Here is a 25,478-nt window from a genome sequence, read left to right as displayed (position 1 = left end):
GCCGCCGCCCTTCCCGGCCGCCCGCGCTGCCTGCCCCGCATCGTTACCCGGGCCCAACGCCGGGCCAAAGTCCTATCTCAGGGTTTCCCACGTCGCTCGCTCCTTGACGGCTGAGCGACACTGGGTCTGAGGTGTAAGCGCTTTCCAGGCCCTTCCCTGGGGCTTGGAGGGGAATGGCGCAAAGGACTTTTCTGACAAGCAGAGGTAAGGAAAAGCCGAGATGATTACGAACAGAAACACGTTGTAGTTATATGGAGCAGGAAGGGAAAATAACAAGACCAAGTTGGAAAAGGGACGCCTGTGCGCTTTTGGAAGCCACCGCCCTCGCCAGTTTATAAGTCCTTTACGGAAACAACACTGAAGGGAGCTGGAGGGCAGTAGCTAATGTGCTGTCCTCCCGGAGTGGTCCTGGTTTTAAATGTCTTGTCCCCGCCTTCCAGAGTCAGATGGAGACAGGAAAAGGAAATGGTCCCGTGTCCTCCTACCCTGTTTGGTTTGCAGTCTGTGATGCCCTTCATTGTAAACATTTCTTGTGGGCCGCATCCTACTAATCTTGTGGCATTGGTTTGCTCGGGAATGACGTTCACCCACAGACCTGAAAAGTCCTTACAGAGTTGGGAAGCTGCGTGTCATCATTTTTTCAGTTGTCAAATCTGCCCACTTTGAACTGACATAATTGTAGCCTAAAAGTTCAGAGAGAGAGAGTAGTTCAGGAAAAAGACTATTCCTTCTTCTCAGAGGGAACAGCAGCCCTGAAAACTATATGGACATCATACCAGCTTCTTATAACAAAAGGAGCACTTGGTCTAAATATCTGGCAGCTCTAGATAACGTTCTCATCAAGTACCTGTTTGTCGTAGTTATGCATATTTATTCCTTGTTAGCCACTGCAGTTACCAAAGAGTATGTCACTTATTGTCTAAAAGGTTGGACTCCTGAAAGCCTGGACAGTGTCATCATCTTCACCTGAAGAGTGGAAAAATTCAAGCAAAGAATTTCTCAGGAAATGACCAAGTGAGTCAAAACACCTCAATAATTGTATTCTCTTCCCGTTGTAATCATTAACCTGCCAAAATTCCCTCCAGTCGTTTCCTGACTTCCTGTTTCTATAGGTGGAAATTTTAATAGTGGGCTCTTCTAGGATATCAAATCAAAAAAGCCGGATAGAAAGGCCAGGCTGGGCACGGTGGCTCACACCTGTAATCCCAGCACTTTGGGAGGTCCAGGTGGGAGGCTCACTTGAGCCCAGGAGTTTGAGACCGGCCTGGGCAAGATAGCAAGACTACCATCTCTAAAATAACAAAAATAAAATAAGAAAGGCCACAAGTATGTTCGTCTTTAAAATTACATGTGCTTGGCCAGGCATGGTGGCTCACACCTGTAATCCCAGCACTTTGGGAGGCCGAGGCGGGTGGATCACCTGAGGTCAGGAGTTCGAAACCAGCGTTGCCAACATGGTGAAACCCTGTCTCTACTAAAAATACAAAAGTTAGCTGCGTGTGGTGACATACACCTATAATCTCAGCTACTTGGGAGGCCGAGGCACAAGAGTCACTTGAACCCAGGAGGCGGAGGTTGCAGTGAGCCAAGATCACACCACTGCACTCCAGCCTGGGCAACAGAGTGAAATTCTGTCTCAGAAAAACAAATAAAATACAATAAAATAAAAAATTACATGTGCTTTCTGTGTTGCAGCAGGTTGGAAAAGGATGTGTTCCTTAAGGGAATGCTGTAACTGTAGTGACTTGGGTTGAGAGCTGCCAGAGACAGTGGGAAAGGACCAGAGAATGTTAGCCCCAGAGATGATATAGTGGTTATCTTTGAAGAAAATAGACACTTTAAAGGGGAGGAATTAACTCACTCCAATTCCTTTGGGCCCCAGATTTTATAATTCCACTTCTTACCTTAATGTAAGTCAAGCCCTTGTTCTTTTCCAGACATAGTTCCTGAGCAATCTTTTTTTAAAACACATATTAATTAGTTCTTCTTAAGCTTAAATCCTTTTGGTGACTTTCAATCCCCTTCTAAACTGTTTAACAGAGACCCTTCATAACCTGCCTTGATTTTTCTCTCCAGCTTCCCTTGCCCCCACCCCCCTCTTTCTCCTTTGCGCTTTTGACATCTGCCCACTAACTAGCACACTGAATTTGTTCCCATAGAGTCCTTGTTCTCTCTAGCCTCCAGGGCTTACTCTAAGCCAGGCATGGAATATTCTTTCCCATTCTTTACCTGGCTAACTCCAGCTCATCCTGTAGACTATTTGGTCCTGGAAATTTTTTTGGTTTTTTTTTTTTTTTGAGACAGGGTCTCACTCTGACTCTGTCACCCAGGATGGAGTGCAGTCACATGAACATGGCTCACTGCAGCCTTGACCTGGGTTTAAAGGATCATGCTGCCTCAGCCTCTCATGTAGGTGGGACCACAGGCAGACATCACCACACCAAGCTACTTTTTTAGTTTTTTTGTAGACACAGGGTTTCACTCTGTTGCCCAGGCTGGTCTTGAACTCCTGGGCTCAAGCGATCCTCATGCCTCGGCCTGGCCTCCCAAAGTGCTGGGATTACAGGTATGAGCCACTGCATCTGGCCGAAAATCTTTCTTCATCACCTGCTTTGGGATTAGGTGACAGTTTTCTTCATTTTTTTTTTTTTTCCTATGCAAGCTAACACATGATAGGTAACGTTTTTTACATTTCTCTTAGCACTCTAAGTTTCCCTCTTTATCTTAGCACACATCACAGTATATTTTAATTTCCTCTTTTTTCCTCTTTCTTTTCCTCTAAATGATTGCTCCCATGAAGATAAGAGTCATACATATCTTGTTCACAGTTGTATCCTCAGTCCTGTTGATGTGTCTAGCAAATAGAAGATGTTCAGTAAATATTTATCAAAGAATGAAGGAATAATGCTAAAAGAGAACTTGAATTAGGGACTTCTGAGTTGCAAAGGAAAAAAAAAATGCCAGCACTTCTCAGACTACAAACGTGTATCCCTGAGGTATAATTGCTACTCAGAAGGTAAAGACCCAGGATAGCATGGCTTTCCTGCTTCACAAATTTTATAAATGGTAAAATAATTTAAAGCATTCCTATGTTAACATAAATACAGACAGCTATATTATGATACTGAGACGAAAATTTGTTTAAATGTTAAGAAAAGAGCTTTATCTGAGGAATGCAAATCCTTTTAAATTATGAGGCCCAGAGAGGTATTAAAGTGAAACAGCAATCCTGTCCTTCTCCCCCACTTTTGAGCTGTGTATTTGTCTCTTGAAACTGCTTACTATTGCCACAGAAGCTAAACATTAACCTACTAATTAATGCTCCACCAGACATTATAACCCACATCCTATAGTTTCATAATGTATAGCCAATCAGTAGCTTGATTTATTTTAATGTAAATTCTTGGTAAATAACTCAGGCACTGCCTCATCTTTCCCTTTAAAAATCCACTTGTAACTGCTGCTACTCAGAGTGTATATTCAAGGCAACTTGAATCTATGTTCCCAGGTTGCAGTCATCAAGCTTGGCCCAAATAAACTCCCAACTTATATTAATTTTGCCTCCACGTCTTCCTTTTAGGTAAAACATCTGGAGTAAGTCAGCAGGATTCAAAGTGACTCCCCCGAACCACCTGGTGGTGTTTCTCTCTGAAAGCAGCACTTGGTACCAGTGTGAACTCTCCTCCTTCAGAAGTCCCATCAGGTGTTTCAGGTGAGTTCTCCTGAATTTGGACCTCCCACTCTTGGGTTGAAGGTCTAGACTTTATTTGGGCTGTTTTTCAAACCCTTTCTTTAAGTGTGAGGGCTTCGGTCTCTGTCTTTGGACAGAAGATTCGGGTATAGAGCTCTGCAGGGAACTGCCTTTTTTCCCCCTCTGTCTTATAGCAGAGGTGCAGGTCATGATTTTTCTGCCTCTGCCTCAGAACCAGGGGTTTGGGTCAAGTTTTTTTCACCTCTGTCTCACAGCAGAGGTTTGAGTGAAAGAACTGGCAGTTAGGCACCAGTGGTTTCATTTTATATTGTATGCGTTTGAGATAGCAGTTGTTTACTATCACTTGAAAATTCTGAATTAGTCTTTAATTTTAACCAATTCCTGTTAGTTCCTAACTGAAATGTATACCCCTTTTGCTCTTCCAGGTGGACGTAATATGAGGGTCTGGTCCCCCATACCTTGAGGACTCTGCTGCCATCTGACAATTAGAGACAATCCAATTGTCCTCATCCTTGAGGACTCTGCTGCCATCTGACAATTAGAGACAGTCCAAAACATGCCACACTTTGATCCTAAACACATTCCTGGCTTTGGTCACTTTTGAAAAGTTCCTGAATTATGAGAAATCAATAATAACAGTGTTCAAAACCTGAACACTCTTTTTAGAAATACCTGCTGGAATTACACATACAATTAATGGGGTACTGTCTTGTAGTATCTGGGAAAGTAGACCCATCTAACCTGGAATGATCATAGGCAACAATGACCAAAAATGGGGATCTTTTGATATACCTAAAGTAATTTATTTGTGCACACCATTGGAAAGAGCTGGTTTTAGAACCAGACATGTAAATAGGAGACTTACTTCCACTGGCACCTAAAAACTTCTAAAAGAAATCCTGAAAGAAAAAATCGCCTTCATTCAAGAGGTAAACAAAGAGATATTTGAAACTATTTTAAAAGACTTCAGAGGCTTTCTCCCTTTCACCTCCAGACCCTCCTTTTCCTTCCAGCCCTGTGATCTGAACTCATCCCTTTCTGCCTCTTCTCTTGGCTTCCATACATCTCTTAGGCAGAGATGTTTTAAAATTTCACAATGTACACATTTCCTTCTCTTGGGAAATGAATTTAAATTTAGAGCAGAAGGAACAAGCAGAACAACAACAGAATGGGAATAAGACTGCTGAGACTATAAAAATGCAGATCCAACAAAATTTTTTCTAACCAGGTCTAGTGAATGACACTGTGATATGGTCTGGCTCTGTGTTCCCAACCAAATGTCATCTCGAATTGTAATCCCCACGTGTCGGGGGAGAAGCCTGGTGGGAGGTGATTGGATCATGGAAGCAGTTTCCCCCATGCTGTTTTCATGATAGTGAGGGAGTTCTCATGAGATCTGATGGTTTAAAAGTGTTTGGCAGTTCCCTTTCTGGCTTTCTCTCTCCTGCTGCCTTGTGAAGAAGGTGCTTCCTTCTCCTTCACCTTCCACCCTGATTTTAAGTTTCCTGAGGCCTCCCCAGTCATGCAGAACTGTGAGTCAATTAAACCAATTTTATTTATAAATTATCCAGTCTCAGGTAGTTCTTTGTAGCAGAGTGAGAATGAACTAATACACACTGATTTATTGACCCACTATCAGACAGTACCCTTTAAATCTTATCATGTCTTTAAAATGCTAACATTCAGGGAATTAGCTAAGCAGCATTACAGATGAGATCAGATCTAAAACAAGATAAAATCCTTAAATGCTTAAACTGCCTGCTTTGGATTCCTTGCAAGATTTACCAAAAAACAAACACACAAACAAAAAAACGAAAACAAAAACAAAGAAAACACCCCATCCAGTGGTATAATGGCTAGGATTTGGTACTTTCACCACGGTAGCCTGAGTTCAATTCCTAGCCAGGGAGCTAATCTCATTTGTTTTAAAGTATTGTATGATTCTTGACCTTTTGGGATACCAATTGTTATTGATCCTTATCCCTTCCATGGACAACTTTTGATTTCCTGTCTTTTTCCATTTGTGGGACATACAGACCATTTGGGCCTTCATGAGTAACCAGCTGAGAAGCTGAGATCCTAGAAATCATGACCAGATAGAAATGTGAGTTGTACTTTACTTGTGGCTAGTGAAACTTTCCTTTCTTTGAGCTGTCTTTGGGATGATTCTTGATCTTGTGAGGACTGCGTTGCACCTCCTTTGGCGATGCCCCATGCATCCTTGGTTAAGTCATAACTTTGATAAAGGCTTATTGGTTTTGGTGAGTCATTTGGAAGGGTGCCTTTGTTTTTTTTCTGTTGTTTTTGTTTTAAAGTTTAAAAGCCAGGAATAACAGCTATTTGTGCTGGCTAATATCTGATAATGAGAGATTTGAAAAGTTTTTTTTTTTAATTTTACTTTAAATTCTGCGATACATGTGTAGAATGTACAGGTTTCTTACATAGATATACATGTGCCACGGTGGTGTGCTACACTTACCAACTGTCATCTAGGTTTTAAGCCCCACGTGCATTAGGTATTTGTCCTAATGTTCTCCCTTCCCTTGGCCCCACCCCTGACTGGCCTCGGTGTTTAATGTTCTCCTCCCTGTGTCCATGTGTTCTTATTGTTCATCACCCACTTATTAGTGAGAACATGTGGTGTTTGGTTTTCTGTTCCTGTGTTAATTTGCTGAGAATGATGGCTTCCAGCTTCATCCATGTCCCTGGAAAGGATGTGAACTCATTCTTTTTTATGGCTGCATAGTATTCCATGGTGTTTATGTGCCACATTTTCTTTTTCCAGCTTATTATTGATGGGCATTTGGGTTGGTTCCAAGTCTTTGCTATTGTAAAGTGCTGCAGCAAACATACATGCGCATGTGTCTTTATACCAGAATAATTTATAACCCTTTCGGTATATACCCAGTAATGGGACTGCTGGGTCAAATGGTATTTCTGGTTCTAGATCCTTGAGGAATCACCACACTGTCTTCCACAATGTTTGGATTGATTTACACTCTCACCAGCAAGTGTAAAAGCGTTCCTGTTTCTCCACAGCATTGCCAGCATCTGTCGTTTCCTGACTTTTTAATAATTGCCATTCTAACTGGCATGAGATAGTATCTCACTGTGGTTTTGAGTTGCATTTCTCTAATGACCAGTGATGATGAGCTTTTTTTCATATGTTTGTTGGCCACATCAATCTCTTCTTTTGGAAGTGTCTCTTCATATTCTTTGCCCACTTTTTGATGGGGTTGTTTGTTTTTTTTCTTGAAAATTTGTTTAAGTTCCTTGTAGATTCTGGATATTAGACCTTTGACACATAGGAAGATTGCAAAATTTTTCTCTCATTCTGTAGGTTGCCTGTTCACTCTGGTGATGGTTTCTTTTGCTGTGCAGAAACTCTTTAGTTTAATTAGATCCTATTTGTCAATTTTTGCTAGTGTTGCAATTGCTTTTGGTGTTTTAGTCATGAAGTCTTTGCCTATACCTATGTCCTGAATGGTATTGCCTAGGTTTTCTTCTAGGGTTTTTATGGTTTTGGGTTTTACATTTAAGTCTTTAGTCTATCTTGAGTTAATTTTTGTATAAGGTGTAACGAAGGGGTCCAGTTTCTGTTTTCTGCATATGGCTAGCTAGTTTTCCCAGCACCATTTATTAAGTAGGGAATCCTTTCCCCATTGCTTGTTTTTGTCAGTTTTGTCAAAGATCAGATGGTTGTAGATGTGTGGTGTTATTTCTGAGGTCTCTGTTCTGTTCCATTGGTCTATGTATCTGTTTTGGTACCAGTATCATGCTGTTTTGGTTACTGTAGCCTTGCAGTATAGTTTGAGGTCAGGTAGCATGCTGCCTCCAACTTTGTTATTTTTGCTTATGATTGTCTTGGCTATGCAGGCTCTTTTTTGGTTCCATATTAAATTTAAAGTAGTTTTTTCTAATTCTGCAAAGAAACTCAATGGTAGCTTAATGGGAATAGCATTGAATCTATAAATTACTTTGGGCAGTATGGCCATTTTCATGATATTGATTCTTCCTATCCATGAGCATGGAATTTTTTTCCATTTGTTTGAGTCCTCTCATTTCCTTGAGCAGTGGTTTGTAGTTCTCCTTGAAAAGATCCTTCACGTCCCTTGTAAATTGTATTCCTAGGTATTTTATTCTCTTTGTAGCAATTGTGAATGGGAGTTCACTCGTGATTTGGCTCTCTGTTGTCTATGATTGGTGTATAGGAATGCTTGCAATTTTTGCACATCGATTTTGTATCCTGAGACTTTGCTGAAGTTGCCTATCAGCTTAAGGAGATTTTGGGGCTCAGACAATGGGTTTTCTAAATATATAATCATGTCATCTGCAAACAGAGACAAGTTGACTTCCTCTCTTTCTATCTGAATACCCTTTATTTCTTTCTCTTGCCTGAGTGCCCTGGCCAGAACTTCCAATACTATGTTGAATAGGAGTGGTGAGAGAGGGCATCCTTGTCTTGTGCCAGTTTTCAAAGGGAATGCCTCCAGCTTTTGCCCATTCAGTATGATCTTGGCTATGGGTTTGTCATAAATAGCTCTTACTATTTTGAGATATGTTCTATCAATACCTAGTTTATTGAGAGTTTTTAACATGAAGAGATGTTGAATTTCATCGAAGGCCTTTTCTGTATCTATTGAGATAATCATGTGGTTTTTGTCATTGGTTCTGTTTATGTGATAGATTACGTTTGTTGATTTGCATATGTTGAACCAGCCTTGCATCCCAATGATGAAGCCAACTTGATCGTGGTGGATAAGCTTTTTGATGTGCTGCTGGATTTGGTTTGCCAGTATTTCATTGAGGATTTTCACATCGATGTTCATCAGGGATATTGGCCTGAAATTTTCTTTTTTTGTTGTGTCTTTGCCAGGTTTTGGTATTAGGAGGATGCTGGCCTCATAAAATGAGTTAGGGAGGAGTCCCTCTTTTTCTGTTGTTTGGAATAGTTTCAGAAGGAACGGTACCAGCTCCTCTTTGTACCTCTGGTAGAATTCGGCTGTCAGTCTGTCTGGTCCTGGGCTTTTTTGGTTGGTAGGCTATTAACTACTGCCTCAATTTCAGAGCCTGTTATTAGTCTACTCAGGGATTCGACTTCTTCCTGGTTTAGTCTTGGGCAGGTGCATGTGTCCAGGAATTTATCCATTTCTTCTAGATCTTCTAGTTTATTTGCATAGATGTGTTTATAGTATTCTCTGATGGTAGTTTGTATTTCTGTGGGATCAGTGGTGATATCCCCTTTATCATTTTTTATTGTGTCTATTTGATTCTTCTCTCTTCTTTGTTAGTCTATTTTGTTAGTCTTAGTGGTCTATTTTGTTAATTTTTTCAAAAACTACCTCTGGATTCATTGATTTTTTGAAGGGTTTTTCATGTCTCTATCTCCTTCAGTTCTGCTTTGATCTTAGTTATTTCTTGTCATTTGCTAGCTTTTGAATTTGTTTGCTCTTGCTTCTCTAGTTCTTTTAATTGTGATGTTAGGGTGACGATTTCAGATCTTTCCAGCTTTCTGATATGGGCATTCAGTGCTATAAATTTCCATCTTAACACTGCTTTAGCTGTGTTCCAGAGATTCTGGCACGTTGTCTTTTTGTTCTCATTGGTTTCAAAGAACTTCTTTATCTGCCTTAATTTCGTTATTTATCCAGGAGTCATTCAGGAGCAGGTTGTTCAATTTCCATGTAATTGTGCAGTTTTGAGTGAGTTTCTTAATCCTGAGTTCTCATTTAATTGCACTGTGGTCTGAGAGACTGTTCTGATTTCCATTCTTTTGCATTTGCTAAGGAGCGTTTTACTTCCAATTATGTGGTCAATTTTAGAATAACTGCCATGTGGTACTGAGAAGAATGTATATTCTGTTGATTTGGGGTGGAGAGTTCTATAGATATCTATTAAGTCCACTTGATCCAGAGCTGAGTTCAAGTCCTGAATATCCTTGTTAATTTTCTGTCTTGTTGATCTGTCTAATATTGACAGTATGGTGTTAAAGTCTCCCACTATTATTGTGTGGGAGTCTAAGTCTCCTTATAGGTCTCTAAGAACTTGTTTTATGAATGTGGGTGCTCCTGTTTTGGGTGCATATATATTCAGGATAGTTAGCTCTTCTCTAACTATTATTAGTTGCATTGATCCCTTTACCATTCTGTAATGCCCTTGTCTTTTTTGAACTTTTTGGGTTTAAAGTTTGTTTTATCAGAGACTAGGATTGCAACCCCTGCTATTTTTTTTGCTTTCCATTTGCTTGGTAAATATTCCTTTGTCCCTTTATTTGGAGCCTATGTATGTCTTTGCATGTGAGATGGGTCTCCTAAATACAGCACACTGATGGGTCTTGACTCTAACCAATTTGCCAGTCTGTGTCTTTTAATTAGGGCATTCAGCCTATTTACATTTAATGTTAATATTATTATATGTGATTTTGATCCTGTCATCATGATGCTAGCTGGTTATTTTGCACATTAGTTGATGCAGTTTCTTCATAGTGTCACTGGTCTTTATATTTTGGTATGTTTTTGCAGTGGCTGGTACTGGTTTTTCCTTTCCATATTTAGTGCTTCCTTCAGGAGCTTTTGTAAGACCAGCCTGGTGGTGACAAAATCCCTCAGCATTTGCTTGTTTGGAAAGGATTTTATTTCTCCTTTGCTTAAGAAGCTTAGTTTGGTTGGGTATGAAATTCTGGGTTGAAAATTCTTTTCTTTAAGAATGTTGAATATTGGCCCTCACTCTCTTCTGGCTTGCAGGGTTTCTGCAGAGAGATCTGCTATTAGTCTGATGAGCTTCCCTTTGTAGGTTACCTGAACTTTCTCTGTGTCTGCCCTTATCATTTTTTCCTTCGTTTCAACCTTTGAGAATCTGATGATTATATGTCTTGGGGTTGATCTTCTCGAGGAATATCTTAGTGGTGTTCTCTGTATTTCCTGAATTTGAATGTTGGCCTGTCTTGCTAGGTTGGGGAAGTTCTGAATAATATCCTGAAGTGTGTTTTCCAACTTGGTTCCATTCTCCCCATCACTTTCAGATACACCAGTCAATCGTAGGTTTAGTCTTTTCACATAGCCCCATATTTCTTGGAGGCTTTGTTCATTCCTTTTCATTCTTTTTTCTCTAATCTTGTCTTCACACCTTATTTCAGCAAGGTGATCTTCAATCTCTGATATCCTTTCTTCCACTTGATTGTTTCGGCTATTGATACTTGTGTATGCTTCAGGAAGTTCTTGTGCTGTGTTTTTCAGCTCCATCAGGTCATTTATGTTCCTCTCTAAACTGGTTATTCTAGTTAGCAGTTCCTGTAACCTTTTATCAAGGTTCTTAGCTTCCTTGCATTGGGTTAGAACATGTTCCTTTAGCTCAGAGGAGTTTGTTATTACCCACCTTCTGAAGCCTACTTCTGTCAATTCATTAATCTCATTATCTGTCCAGTTTTGTGTCCTTGCTGGAGAGGAGTTGCGATCATTTGGAGGAGAGGAGGCATTCTGGTTTTTGGAATTTTCAGTGTCTTTGTGCTGCTTTTCCTCATCTTCGTGGATTTATCTACCTTTGATATTTCAGGCTGATGACATTTGGATGGGAGTTTTTGTGTGGGAGTCTTTTTTGTTGATGTTGTTGTTGTTGCTTTCTCTTTGTTAGTTTTTCTTCTAACAGTCAGGCCCCTCTTCTGCAAGTCTGCTGCAGTTTGCTAAACATCCTCTCTAGACCCTATTTGCCTGGGTATCACCAGTGGAGGTTGCAGAACAGCAAAGATTGCTGCCTGCTCCTTCCTCTGTAAGCTTTGTCCCAGAGGGCCACCAGCCTGATGCCAGCCAGAGCTCTCCTATATGAGGTGAGGTATCTGTCAACCCCTGTTGGGAGGTTTCTCCCAGTCAGGAGGCATGGGGGTCAGGGACCCACTTGAGGAGGCACTTCATCCCTTAGCAGAGCTGGTACCCTGTGTTGGGAGAATACCCTTTGTCAGGATCAGCTGCTCTCTTCAGAGCCAGCAGGCAGGAAAGATTAAGGCCGCTGAAGCTGTGCCCACAGCAGCCCCTCCACAGTGCTCTGGGGAAAATCCAGTGCTCTGTCCCAGGGAGATGAGAGTTTTATCTGTAAGCCCCTGACTGGAGCCGTTACCTTTCCTTCAGAGATGCCCTGCCCAGTGAGGAGGAATCTAGAGAAGCAGTCTGGCCACAGCCACTTTGCCACACTGTGGTGAATTCTGCCCAGTCCAAACCTCCCAGTCTCCTTAGCACTATCAGGGGAAAACTGCCTACTAAAGCCTCAGTAATGGCAGATGCCCCTCCCCCACCAAGCTCAATTGTCCCAGGTTGGCTTCAGACTGCTGTGCTGGCAGTGAGAATTTCAAGCCAGTGGTTCTTAGCTTGCTGGGCTCCATGGGAGTGGGACTCACTTAGCAAGACCACTTGACTCCCTGGCTTCAGCCTCCTTTCCAGGGAAGTGAACGGTTCTGTCTCGCTGGGGTTCCAGGCGCCACTGGGGTATGAAAAAACTCCTGTAGCTAGCTCAGTGCTACCTAGTTTTGTGCTTGAAACCCAGGGCCCTGGTGGTATAGGCTCACGAAAGACTCTCCTGATCTCCGGATTGCAAATACCATGGGAAAATCATAGTACCCAGGCTGGGTAGCACAGTCCCTCATGGCTTCCCTTGGCTAGGGGAGGGAGGTCCTCCAGCTCCTTGCACTTCCTTGGTGAAGCAATGCCCCACCCTTCTTCTGCTTGCTCTCCATGGGTTGCACCCACTGTCTAACCAGTCCCAGTGGAATGAACTGGGTACCTTAGTTGGAAATGAAGAAATCACCTGCCTTCTGCATTGGTCTCGATGGGAGCTGCAGACTGGAGCTGTTTCTATTCGGCCATCTTGGCCCCTTCTTGAAAAGTGTTTAAGAACTCCATAGTCAAAAGCCAGCTTCATTAAAAACAGATTCACGCAGGCATGGTGGCTCGTGCCTGTATCCCAGCCCACTTCGGGAGGCCACAGTGGGAGGATTGCTTGAGTCCAGCCTGGTCAATGTAATGAGTCCCTGTCTCTACAAAAAGTAAAAACAAAACTTAGCTTGGCATGGTGGTGTGTGCCCGTAGTCCCAGCTGCTTAGGAAGCTGAGGTGGGAGGATCATTTAAACCCAGAATGTGTCAAGGCTACATGAACTGTAATCATGCCACATTGCACTCCTGCTTGTGTGACAGAGCGACACCCTGTTTCTATTTTTTTATTTTTCTTTCAGTACTGCAGAACAGAGAGACCCTCTCTCTCAAAACAACAAACAAGGGCTGGGCGCGGTGGCTCAAGCCTGTAATCCCAGCACTTTGGGTGGCCAAGGCAAGCAGATCACAAGGTCAGGAGATTGACACTGTCCTGGCTAATACGGTGAAACCCCGTCTCTACTAAAAATACAAAAAATTAGCCAGGCGTGGTGGCAGGCACCTGTAGTCCCAGCTACTCGGGAGGCTGAGGCAGGAGAATGGTGTGAACCTGGGAGGCGGAGCTTGCAGTGAGCCGAGATCGTACCACTGCATTCCAGCCTGGGCGACAGAGCGAGACTCCGTCTCAAAAACAAACAAACAAAAATGAGACTCAACCTCCTCCCACCTCTCTGCTGTCTTCAGTACCACATGGAAGGATCTAGAGGAGACTTCTAATGACTCAGACCCCTAAAGGAAGACAGAAAAAGATGCCTCTCACTCCCATTCTGGGGTCTTCTGTCTTCCTGTGGAGTCTGAAGAGTCATGGAGAGATTTCATGACAGTTTCAGGCACAAAACTCTGCTCTCTTTTGTATTGTGTCACCTGATCCCTTTGGCTTTTAGGAGTACTGGATATTACTTTGTTCTGTGAGAGAACACTTAACCTTTGTGTGTGTGATGGCTGGCAAGTTACTGGTGAGAACTATAGTACTGGAGGTGGCTGACAGCAGTTGTTTACAGTGAATGCTTATTATTATTACTACAGGGAGTTACTGGTTTCTTTGCTGGTTAATATAAGAAAGGCACGGTTTAAATACTTAGAGAAATGTTTTTGTATTGAAGTACACCATGAAAGTGTTGCATAGCCCAGTCCCATGGTGTTTCCCTCTTTTTGGGGACCCAGGATTCAGCCTAAAAATGGAATCCTTAATTTATGAAGATCTAGATGCTCTGCCTTCAATTGCATCTGCTTTTCACATATTTAAATTATTAGGCTCTAAAAACTGTAAATGCTTTGATGGCCCTGCTCCTTAATGGGCTCTGCCCTGAGCTCAGTGATCCAACTGGAAAACAGACTTAATTAAAAGCTACTTATCTAAGTGAAATAGGTCTCCTTATAAAATCCAATGATAGATTCCTGTGATTTTGTGTTACCTTGGCATCCATTTTTAATTTTCTTCCAACACACCCAAACTCCTCCTTGAAAAGGCTTAAATTCTTTCTCCTTGTGCTTTGAGATATAAATTTACTACTGCATTTTCTCTAAAACTCAGTATGAGCTTCAGCCATGTGGAACAGATAAACTTTAAACTTTTCCATTTACAAAGGTACAGTTTGAATCCAACTGTCCTTTTAAACTAGTGAGTTTTACCAGTCTCATGACTAAAATTTTTTTCTCTGCTTGGTTTTGTTTTGTTTTTCTTACCTCAGTTCACCAGCAGTTTCAATGTGGCTAAAATTTTTTAATTAAAGCTATAAAGTCATTATCTGTGTCTGTCTGATTGATGTGTACCATGTATACATGTCTGTTTATATATTGTCTACATGGTACCACTGACTTATAGAAAAAGTGCTCATAAATAATATAACCAACCCAAATGCTTTTCATGGTCACTTGACTTTAGTAATCTTGGGTTTAAATTAAGATAGTTTTTAAATTATTGGTAAAGTAAAATAGAAACATCTTCAAATTTTAATTTAGACATGTTTGCCTAGATCTATTGGTCAGACTGGTTTATACTGTCTCTGATAAATGTTTTAAGGTCATAAGGCCATTGCTTTTATGGTATTTTTTGGTATTTGCTTAATTTGTCTGTGAGCTTATGTCTTTGGATTTGAGCCTTTAGATTCTGCGGACTAGACAAGTGGCCTTGGGGACAGTGCCTGGGCCCCATCATCCCTAGTTGAGCTGTGCCTCTTGGCTATACTGCAAGGAGTTGGATCCTCCAGGCATTGTCTCCATAGCACTGCCTGAGCTCTGCATATGGTACATAATTAAAGTTGCTTACTTCTTAGGTTTTTCACTGAAAATGAGGGTTACTAAGAGTTAACACTGTGGTTAATATATGTAACTAAAACTACTAGGCCAGAAACAATTTTATATAGAGAGCATATAAAGAAGATGTAAAGAAAGTTGAAAAGGGTAATTTTTTTCCTTTACATAAGAGGGGACTTGGTCAAAATGATAAGGGGGATAGTAAATCTTTGTCCTAAGTAGAATACCAATATAAAAAAAATGAAGTATAGGACAAAACTGAAGGTATAAGCAAGTTGTAAAAGGTTTGTAGAAGATTAATCCCATGAAAAGAATTTTGTATGTGATAAAGTTGGCTAAAATTAGAAGGAGATTATTAATTTTTCTAAAAATTATGCATTGATATTTAAAGCACACTGATGTGGGACCCCTGTTTCAGAGTAACAGGGTTTTCTTGGAGCATTAAACTGCTCTTTAATAGAAAAATTTTTAAAGGTTATAGAAATCTTATGCAGTTAAAACTGAGGGCTAGATGCGGTGGCTCACACCTGTAATCCTAGCACTTTGGAAGGGTGAGGTGGGCAGATCACCTGAGGTCAGGAGTTTGAGACCAGCCTGGCCAACATGGTGAAACTCCATCTCTACTAAAAATACAAAAATTATCTAGGTATGGTGATAGGTGCCTGTAATCCCAGCTACTTGGGAGGCTGAGGCAGGAGAATCACTTGAACCCGGGAGGCAGAGGTTGCAGTGAGCTGAGATCAGGTCATTGCACTCCAGCCTGGGTAACAAGAGTGAGACTCCATCTAAAACAAACAAACCAAAAACAAAACAAAACCTCCTGAGATTTGATAGATTTGTTTATAAGGATTTAATGAAATTAGCTTTAGGATTAATAATATACTGATGCAAAAGTAAAATTTGGTTTTCTCTTTTGAATAAGATTTTTAAGTATTTTTAAGAAACGGTAAAAAAATGTTCACCTTTTAAGTAAAAAAAAAATAAATGGGAAAGAGATTCTGCTGGTCTCATGCCATCTTTATAAGTTTTTGGATTGTTTGGAAAACCGAGTTTACTCTCTGTCAAAGAGTAAAGGGTTTTGCTTTTTGCAATCTTTGAATTATCACTTTGGCTAAATGAATGAATACTATTTTACAGTGACCTATGATCCTATTTGGTCAAATATTTTAAACTTTTAAATTTGACATACTTCCTAAAATCAAATTTCAAATTCTAAAATTAAGTATTTTCCAAAAGGAACCTCTGGAAGTCCAAGAGAGGAATATTAGGCATATTTAGCATGTTAAAATCATATGGAAAGCATTGTCAAAGAAATAATGGTGTTTAACTTTCTTTGAGTTATATTAGGATGAATGTGTTTTGTATGAGATTCCTAAAATTTTAATGTGTCTTGGTATATGTTATCAGTCATAATTATGATTATTATGTTAAACTGTTGTAAACCACAGGAATAACCAAATTTCCTTGTCAATTGCATCTTTAACCATGGCTATTCTAAGTCTTTTGCTATCTAAAACAGTTATCATTTTATTTCTCTTCTTCTCATAAAGCAGTTACAATTGTCTATAATTCAAAATTTGCTTTTTCTTCAAGGAAATTCCTGGAAAAGGACCCTGACAAGTACTCTTGAATACAGGTTTCTGATAACTTTGGAGATCATATCACTGGACTAAGTAACAACTTTCAGGTATGTAATAAACTGATGTGTTCCTTAGATTGCTAACTCAACATCAAGCAGAACAAGAATTAATTACATGTGACTGAACTGACAGAAGACTGAAATGATTTGCTGACTTTTTATTTAAAACATTGCTGTTTTTTTTTTTTAATTTTGTCTTCCAGAGTCAAGAACACTTTTTTTCCTTGAGCTATTTATTTATACTTTATAATAATTGGGTAAAAATACCTTTGTGAGCAACATTGAAACATTTGCCTTTCTCTCTACCTGATTGCTCCAAAATTTGGGAACTATTCATGAGTACTCTTATTTTATGGCAATCTAGTTATTTGCATACATTTAATAAGAATCTTTTTTCTGTAACAGGATATAATTGGAGACATTTGTTATTTTACTAAGGATTTGACTGGAATGACATATTTTCAGATATGACCAGACTGCTTTGAAGAATGGAGGTTGACTGTACAGAGGCAATTACAAAGCCTCTTGGAAAGACTGGCCTGGTCCCTTGTCTACATAGTTCCCTTTCAAGATTTCTGTCCTGTGTAAAGTAAAGAATGTCACTTTCTGACAGGCCTGGGAACCTCAAAATATTTCCACTGTGTATCTCTCATTGTTTTATTTCTTCTGAGAAAACTAAATTCATGGTACACTGAAGAGGTGATTCCACAAGTGACGGCAGCTATAAATCAATGACTGGTAGGACTACCTGGGAATGAGCCTTTCTGGCAATGAGGGATACCTTGACACTCAGATTTTGATCATCAGTGCTTTCAAAAAGAAAGATTTTTGATCACAAGGAAGAAATGAGAAAAAGAACTTTTATCTGAAGAATGCAAGTCCTTTCCAATTATCAGGTCCAGAGAGGTATTAAAATGAGACTGCAATCCTGTCCTACACACACCCCCTTTTGAGCCACGTACTCATCTTTTTATACTGCTTACTATTGCCACAAGTAGCTGAAAATTAGCCTACTGGTGCTGCACCAGACATTATAACCCACATCCTATAGCTTAATAATGGATAGCCAATCAATAGCTTATGTTATGTTAATGTAAATTATTGGTAAATAACTCAGGAACTGCCTCTTCTTTCCTTTTAAAAATCCACTTGTGGGCTGGGCGTGGTGGCTCATGCCTGTAATCCCAGCACTTTGGGAGGCCGAGGTGGGCGGATCACAAGGTGAGGAGATCGAGACCATCCTGGATAACACGGTGAAACCCTGTCTCTACTAAAAATACAAAAAATTAGCTGGGCATGGTGGCGGGTGCCTGTAGTCCCAGCTACTCGGGAGGCTGAGGCAGGAGAATGGTGTGAACCCAGGAGGCGGAGCTTGCAGTGAGCCGAGATGGCACCACTGCACTCCAGCCCGGGCAACAGTGCGAGGCCCTGTCTCAAAAAAAAAGAAAAAAAAAATCCACTTGTGGCTGGGTGTGGTGGCTCACACTTGTAATCCCAGCACTTTGGGAGGCTGAGGCGGGCGGATCACCTGATGTCAGGAGTTTGAGACCAGCTTGCCCAATGTGGTGAAACCCCATCTCTACTAAAAATACAACAATTAGCCAGCTGTGGTGGTGGGTGCCTGTAATCCCAGCTACTTGGGAGTCTGAGGCAGACTCAAGACTTCAAGAATGTCTTGAACCCAGGAGGTGGAGGTTGCAGTGAGCCAAGATCACACCATTGCACTCCAGCATTGGTGACAAGAGTGAAACTGCCTCCAAAAAAAAAAAAAAAAAAATCCACTTGTAACTGCAGCTACTCAGAATGTATATTCAGGGCACGTAGAATCTATGTTACTGAGTTGCAATCCTCAAGCTTGTCCCAAATAAACTCTCTACTTATATTAATTTTGCCTCAGCTTCTTCCTTTTAGGTCAACAATGGTAAGATAAAATAGAAGACAAGAGAAACTTCAAAATCTGCAGGAGGCTGCTAGTAGTTAGACCCTCAAACTCCTCGGTACATCTTAACTCTCCTTTGTCTACAGGACATGATTTTAAGTGATGGGGTTTATTGTAAGATACACAGGGAAAGCCTGGAAATTATAATCTCTCTAGTTCCCTTGCAGTTCAAAGATTGAGACATATTGAACCTTATAGAAAACTGGACAATGGATCATCATTTTTGTAGGCATAACAGCAGCTATGGTGACACAACAGCTCTAGTGACCCAGTTGTTTTATCATCCCCCACAAGCTACCATCTTTACAGAGAGTAAAATCTGTATTAGTCCATTCTCACATTGCTATAAGGAACTACCTAGGTTGGGCGTGGTAGCTCACGCCTGTAATCCCAGCACTTTGGGAGGCCAAGGTGGGTGGATCACCTGAGGTTGGGAGTTGGCAGCCAGCTTGACTAACATGGAGAAACCCCAACTCTACTAAAAATACAAAATTAGTCAGGCATGGTGGCACATGCCTATAATCCCAGCTACTCAGGAGGCTGAGGCAGGAGAATCACTTGAACCTGGGAGGTGGACGTTGTGGTGAGCCGAGATCGTGCCATTGCACTACAGCCTGGGCAAAAGGAGTGAAACTCTGTCTCAAAAAAAAAAAGACAAAAAACAAAACAAAAAAAAAACTACCTGAGGCCAGGCGCGGTGGCCCATGCCTGTAATCCCAGCACTTTGGGAGGCCAAGGCGGGTGGATTACCTGAGGTCAGGATTCAAGACCAGCCTGACCAACATGGTGAAACCCTGTCTCTACCAAAAATACAGAAATTAGCTGGGCGTAGTGATGCATGCCTGTAATCCCAGCCACTTGGGAGGCTGAGAGAGGAGAATCACTTGAACCCAGGAGGTGGAGGTTGCAGTGAGCCAAAATCATGCCATTGCATTCCAACCTGGCTGACAGAACAAGACACCATCTCAAAAAAAAAAAAAAAGAACTACGTGAGACTGGGTAATTTATGAAGAAAAGAGGTGTAATTGACTCACAGTTCCATATGGCTGGGGAGGCCTCAGAAAACTTACAATCATGGTGGAAGGCAAAGGAGAAGCAAGCACCTTTTTCACAAGGCAGGAGGAGAGAGAGATCCGGTGAGGGAAGTCTCAGACACTCAAACCATCAGATCTCATGAGAATTCACTCACATCATGAGAGGAGCATGGGGGAAATCTGCCCCTATGATCCATTCACCTCCCAGAAAGTCCCTCCCTTGACTCATGGGGATTACAACTTGAGATAAGATTTGGGTGGGGACACAGGGCCAAACCATATCATTCTGCCCCTGGCCCCTCCCCAATTTCATGTCCTTTTCAAATTGCAAAATACAATTATTCCTCCTTAACAGTCCCCGAAAGTCTTATTCCAGCATTAACTCAAAAGGTTACGGTCCAAAGTCTCTTCTGAGACAAGGTAAGTCCCTTCTGCCTAGGAGCCTGTAAAATAAAAAAACAAGTTAGTTACTTCCAAGATACAATAGGGGTTCAGGTATTGGGTAAATGCTCCCATTCCAAATGGAGAAACTGGCCAAAACAGAGGGGCTACAGGCCCCACTGCCAGTCTGAAACTTGGCAGTCATTAAATCTTCAAGCTCCAAAATAATATCCTTTGACTCCATGTCTCACATCCAGAGCATGCTGATGCAAGAGGTAGGCTCCCAAGGCCTTAGGTAACTCCGCTCCTGTGACTCTGCAGGGTACAGCCCCTGCAGCTGCTTTCATGGGCTGCCCTTGAGTTCCTGCAGCTTTTTCAGGTGCACAGTACAACCTCTTGGTGGATCTGCCATTCTGGGGCCTGGAGGATGGTTGTCTTCTTCTCACAGGTCCATTAGGCAGTGCCCCAGTGGGGACTCCATGTGGGAGCTCGCATTCCACATTTCCCCTCTGCACTGCCCTAGTAGAGGTTCTCCATGAGGGCTCCACCCCTGCAGCAGTCTTCTGCCTGGATATCCAGGTGTTTCCATACACCCTCTGAAATCTAGGTGGAGGATTCTCAAACTTTAACTGTTGCCTTTTGCACACCTGCAGGCCCAACACCACATAGAAGCCACCAAGGCGTGGGGTAGCACACTCTGGAGCAACAGCCCAAGCTGTACCTTGGCCCCTTTTAGCCACAACGAGCTGTAGTTGTGGCTAAAATGGGCATGGCACCCTGCATCCCCCAACTGTGGCTGAGATGCAGGGTGCCATGTCCCAAGCCTGCACAGAGTAGTGGGGCCCTGGTATCAGCCCATGAAACCATTTTTCCCTCCTAGGCCTCTGGGCCTGTGATGGAAGGGGCTGCCATGAAGGTCTCTGAAATGCCCTGGAGACATTTTCTGCATTGTCTTGGTGGTTAACATTTGGTTCTTCTTTACTTATCCAATTTTTGCAGCTGGCAGCTTGAATTTCTCCCCAGGAGATGAGTTTTTCTATTCTTCCACATGGTCAGGCTGCAAATTTTCCAAACTTTTATGCTCTGCTTTCCTTTTAAACATAAGTTGCAATTTCAGATCATCTCTTTGTGAACGCATATGACTGTACACTTTTCATAAACAGTCAGATCACATCTTCAGTGCTTTGCTGCTTAGAAATTTCTTCTGCTAGATACCTTAAATAATCTTTCTCAGGTTTATAGCTTCACAGATCTCTAGGGCAGGGGCAAAATGCCACCAGTCTGTTTGCTAAAACATAGCAAGAGTGACTTTTGCTCCAGTTCCCAGTGAGTTCCTTATCTCTATCTGAGACCACCTCAGCCTGGACTTCATTGTCCATATCACTATCAGCATTTTGGTCAAAACCATTCAACAAGTCTCTCAGAAGTTCCAAATTTTCCCACATCTTCCTGTATTCTTCTGAGCCCTCCAAACTGTTCCAACCTTTGCCCATAATCCAGTTCCAAAGTCACTTCCACATTTTCAGGTATCTTTATAGCAGTGCCCCACTCCTGGTACCAATTTTCTGTATTACTCCATTCTCACACTGCTATAAAGAACTACCTGAGACTGAGTAATTTATGAAGAAAGGTTTAATTGACTCACAGTTTCACATGGCTGGGGAGGCCTCAGGAAACTTAACAATCATGGTGGAAGGTGAAGAAGAAGAAGCACTCTCTTCACAAGGTGGCAGGAGGGAGAGAGCAAGGGGGGATGTGCCACACTTTTAAACCATCAGCTCTCCTGAGAACTCACTATCACGTGAACAGAATAGGGGAAATCGCCCTCATGATCCAGTTACCTCCCACCAGGTCCTTTCGCTGACACGTGGGGATTATAATTTGAGATGAGATCTGGGTGGGGACACAGAGCCAAACCATATCACTGTCCAATGCCTTTCAGTATGCATCTCCATATTAAATATTTCCCTGAGAGAGAGAATAACTCATTGTGTTTGGTTTGTCATTATCCACTCTCTTTTTCTTGCAACGTATATTTATGGAAAGGCTGTGATGTGCCAGGGGTAAGCAGACAGGCCATACCAGGGCCCTACTTCATACAGCTAATATTCTGGTGGGGCAAAATAAAATATAATAAATAAGTCCACCAGATAATTTTAGTCTGTGCTATGTAGAGACTAAACCAGGATAATTTTTAGATTGGATGGTAAAGAAAGCTTCTGTAAGAAGGTAATACTTAAACTAGTACAATGATGAAGAGTCACCCCCACAAAGCCTGAACAGAAAGAATTCTAGGCAGAGACTGGGACCTTGACTGACACAATGACCTATCCAAGGAAATAGAGCTAATCAGTGACAGACCCAGAATATTTTTGGTTCAAAAGCCCATCCTGTTGGATTGCATCACATTTCTTCCCAAATAAGTTGCTATATGGGAACTAAGTAAATTCTAAAGTACTGTTCAAATTGTCAAATAATAATATTACTAAAGGCCACCAAAGTTAACAAAGCAAAACAAACACAGCTGAGTTTATTTTTCAGGCAAAGGAACACACCAGTTGGCTGAGGGCAAAAAGCATGTGTTTTTAATTGTTAGGAAGGGGTTTCATGGTTGCTATGCTATTTAAGGCTGAGTCTGTTCATGCTTCTATAACAAAGTAACTGAGACTGGGTAACACATAAAGAATAGAAATTCATTTCTCAGAGTTCTGGTGGTTGGAAGTCCATGATCAAGGCGCCCGCAGGTTCAGTGTCTGGTGAGGGCCCAGTCTCCCTGCTTCCAAGATGACGCCTTGTTGCTGCATCCTCCAGAGGGGACGGATGGCTGTGTCCTCACATGGTGGAAAGGAAGGAAGGGCAAAAAGGGGGCCTAGCTAGTTCCTTCCAGCCCTTTTATAAGGTTACTAATCCCATTCATGAGGACAGAGCATCATTCCCTAATCACCTCCTAAAGGCCCCAACTCCTAATGCTGTTGCATTGGGAATTTTTCAAGATCAATTTTGGAGGGGACACAAACATTCAAACCACAGCAAAGGATGAAAAACAAACACTCCAAATAGGCCAGAGTAAATCCATAGCTCTCTATGTGATTGGTTAAAACAAGACCCATATTTCATGGGAAAAAAGTCTTCAGATAGGTCCTATAAGGGTTTTCCTTCAGCTTACCAGGATCTCTCAAAATTCATGTTTTCTTTAACAGCGCTGTTAAAGGGCAGTTGAAGCACAACACAGAATTCAATGCGCTATCCCCTAGGCAAGCTCTGCTGTAAATAAAAGCATTTCCTTTTATGATATTATTATGCAACAGATGAAGAAACTAATATCCAAATATGTTAGCTGCCATGACTAAGGTCATTTATACAACCAGGCTGTTTACACATCTCAATCTAGAACCCAAGTCCCCAATTCTCAATCAGTTTCCAAATGTAACTTTTTGTTTTGTTTTGTTTTTTGAGACAGAGTCTCACTCTGTTGTCAAGACGAGTACAGTAGTGGCATGATCATAACTCACTGCAACCTTGAATTCCTAGGCTCAAGTGATCCTACCTCTTCAGCCTCCTGAGTAGCTAGGACTACAGGCATGGGCCACTTCCTCCAGCTAATTTATTTTTTTGTAGAGTCAGGGTCTTCCTACGTTGCCCAGGCTGGTCTCAAACTCCTGGCCTCAAGAGATCCTCCCGCCTCGGCCTTCCAAAGTCCTAGGATTACTGGCATGAGTCACTGTGCCTGGTCTTCCTAATGTACTTCAGGGGACATTTTTGAGGCCTATACCTATATTGTACACATACAGCACATAATAGGCACTCAAGAAATATTTTTTAAATTGAATCTCCTAGTTCTTCCTGAATTTCTTCTCACTAGTGTACTATTGTGTTTAAATAAATAAAAGGAGTTTGCTTAGGGATCATCTATAAATCAGAAGACTAGAAAGAATTAAAAGCATGGGGCTGTTGGTCAGTTTTTTTGGTCCGTAAATATAGAAAATCACGATGGGGATGTAAGAGTGAACTTGCCTCAAAATAATTCACATTGAACACTTCTCATATGAGGAACTTACATGCATTATCTCAATTAATCTTCATAACAGCCCCACAAGTAAACCGAGACTCTTAGAGGTTAAGACTCACCAAACTCATGCATCCTCTATATCATACAATTCTCAAGTGCGTGCATTCCTAACATCACCCCAGGATTCAGAAGTCCAAGAGATGGAATCTCTGATACTTTCCTAAAACAAATGGTTCTGCCTCAATCTTATTTCTGCTCTCTCATGGTTCCGGTATTAACTCATTACAACTTTGTCATTGTTTGAGATTATTTCTTCAAGCATAACATTGCCAAAACGAACAAACGAAAAGCAAAGAATACCAGGGTTCTGTTTGTTGAGTAAGGGGATATCCCTTTTATTTTCCAGGAGAAAGTAATTTCAGTCCTGCCCCAATGTGCCCTTTGCCCAAGACACAGGTGAACATTGAGGCTGGCTTCAGGTATGAAGCTAAGGTCTGTCTTCTCCCAGGAGGTGGCAGCAACAGCAGCTGCAGCCTCCGCCTGCTGCAGAAATCAGACAGAATTCATCCGTTTTCCTATTGGCATCCAAACCAAGAAATTCCTGGTTCCAAAGACCACTTCATCCCTTCCTTGGTTTGCAGAGCTTAGTTGGAGCTGGGGCACTGGGAGTTCAGGAGCTGGCAATAATTCCTCTTTATAAGTGCTTAGTTTTTTTTGTAAACACTTTGGTCTAGGCTGTGACCTTGAAACATGTATGAAGGAGGTTCAGGAAGTCTCTGGCCAGGGAAAAAGAGCTTCAAAAAGCTGAAACACATCCACACAAGCATAAATCTAGAGACCCCAGCGCACAGTTTGGTACCACACAAACGATACAGATCATAGACCTGGCCTCTCAGCAACCAGCCAGCTGACCTTCTCATTGAACCTGTCAAAACCATAATTTCCTCATCCACCCAGTGTGGACTAGGTCATCTTGAAGCACCTGCTAATTCTTAAATTATAAGTTACTGCACTTTTATTTTCTGGACTAATGGCTGGGCCTTCACCCTTTTAGAATTTTAAAAAATCTCAGACACAACAAAGCACTACTGGTTCCAAGTTAATCCCGGTTGAGCACATATCCTGGTTTGGCAAACACTGCCAGCTGCATAGAAGGTGGGCAAGAATCCCAGGAAATGTCTGAACACCACTCAGCTATGGATGAACTGTCAACTGCTGGGGGTTGCTTTGCAAATTACCACATCTAAACGAAGCTGACAAAATGATATTTCAGAAAAGCAATCAACACTGATGCCTAGTGTATTTGGAACCAACGGCCTTTTGGGAAGAATGAAATTGGCTCAGAAAAAGAGTACCCCAGCACTCCAGGTAGAAATGTTAAGTCAAGATCTTCCACACTTTTCTCCCATCACCACAAGTCAGATCATCAGCCTGGTCTTTGTGAAGGAGACAGAGCTAGTTCCTTTCATTTTCCCCCTGCTTCCACTTGGATTGGTTAAACTTTCATCCATTTATTCAGTGAACATCTATAGGTCACCTCCCATGAGTCAGGGGCTGGGTGTACACCTGGTTATTGAGGAGCTCACAGTGGA

The 25,478-nt window shown here is 41.7% G+C and overlaps 1 protein-coding gene and 1 long non-coding RNA gene across 4 annotated transcripts in view; one reads left to right on the top strand and one right to left on the bottom strand.

Annotated features, from left to right (window-relative positions):
- On the top strand, positions 1-18,409 carry LOC129040626 (uncharacterized). Of its 2 annotated transcripts, none has more exons than XR_008503692.2 (6): positions 1-204; positions 927-1,014; positions 3,581-3,712; positions 4,138-4,641; positions 16,478-16,571; positions 16,929-18,409. It is a non-coding gene; the product is annotated as an uncharacterized LOC129040626 (long non-coding RNA). The 2 variants fall into 2 exon arrangements; XR_010126988.1 differs by having other exon boundaries at positions 7-204; positions 4,138-5,816.
- MKLN1 (muskelin 1) overlaps positions 1-25,478 on the bottom strand; it is a 399,844-nt gene that overhangs the window by 181,335 nt on the left and 193,031 nt on the right. The gene's annotated exons all lie outside the window — the stretch shown is intronic.

The sequence above is a fragment of the Pongo pygmaeus genome, chromosome 6 (assembly GCF_028885625.2).
Source record: "Pongo pygmaeus isolate AG05252 chromosome 6, NHGRI_mPonPyg2-v2.0_pri, whole genome shotgun sequence".
Taxonomy (NCBI): domain Eukaryota; kingdom Metazoa; phylum Chordata; class Mammalia; order Primates; family Hominidae; genus Pongo; species Pongo pygmaeus.
Note: the sequence above shows the minus strand (reverse complement) of the source record. Positions and strands in the feature narration are given on the sequence as shown.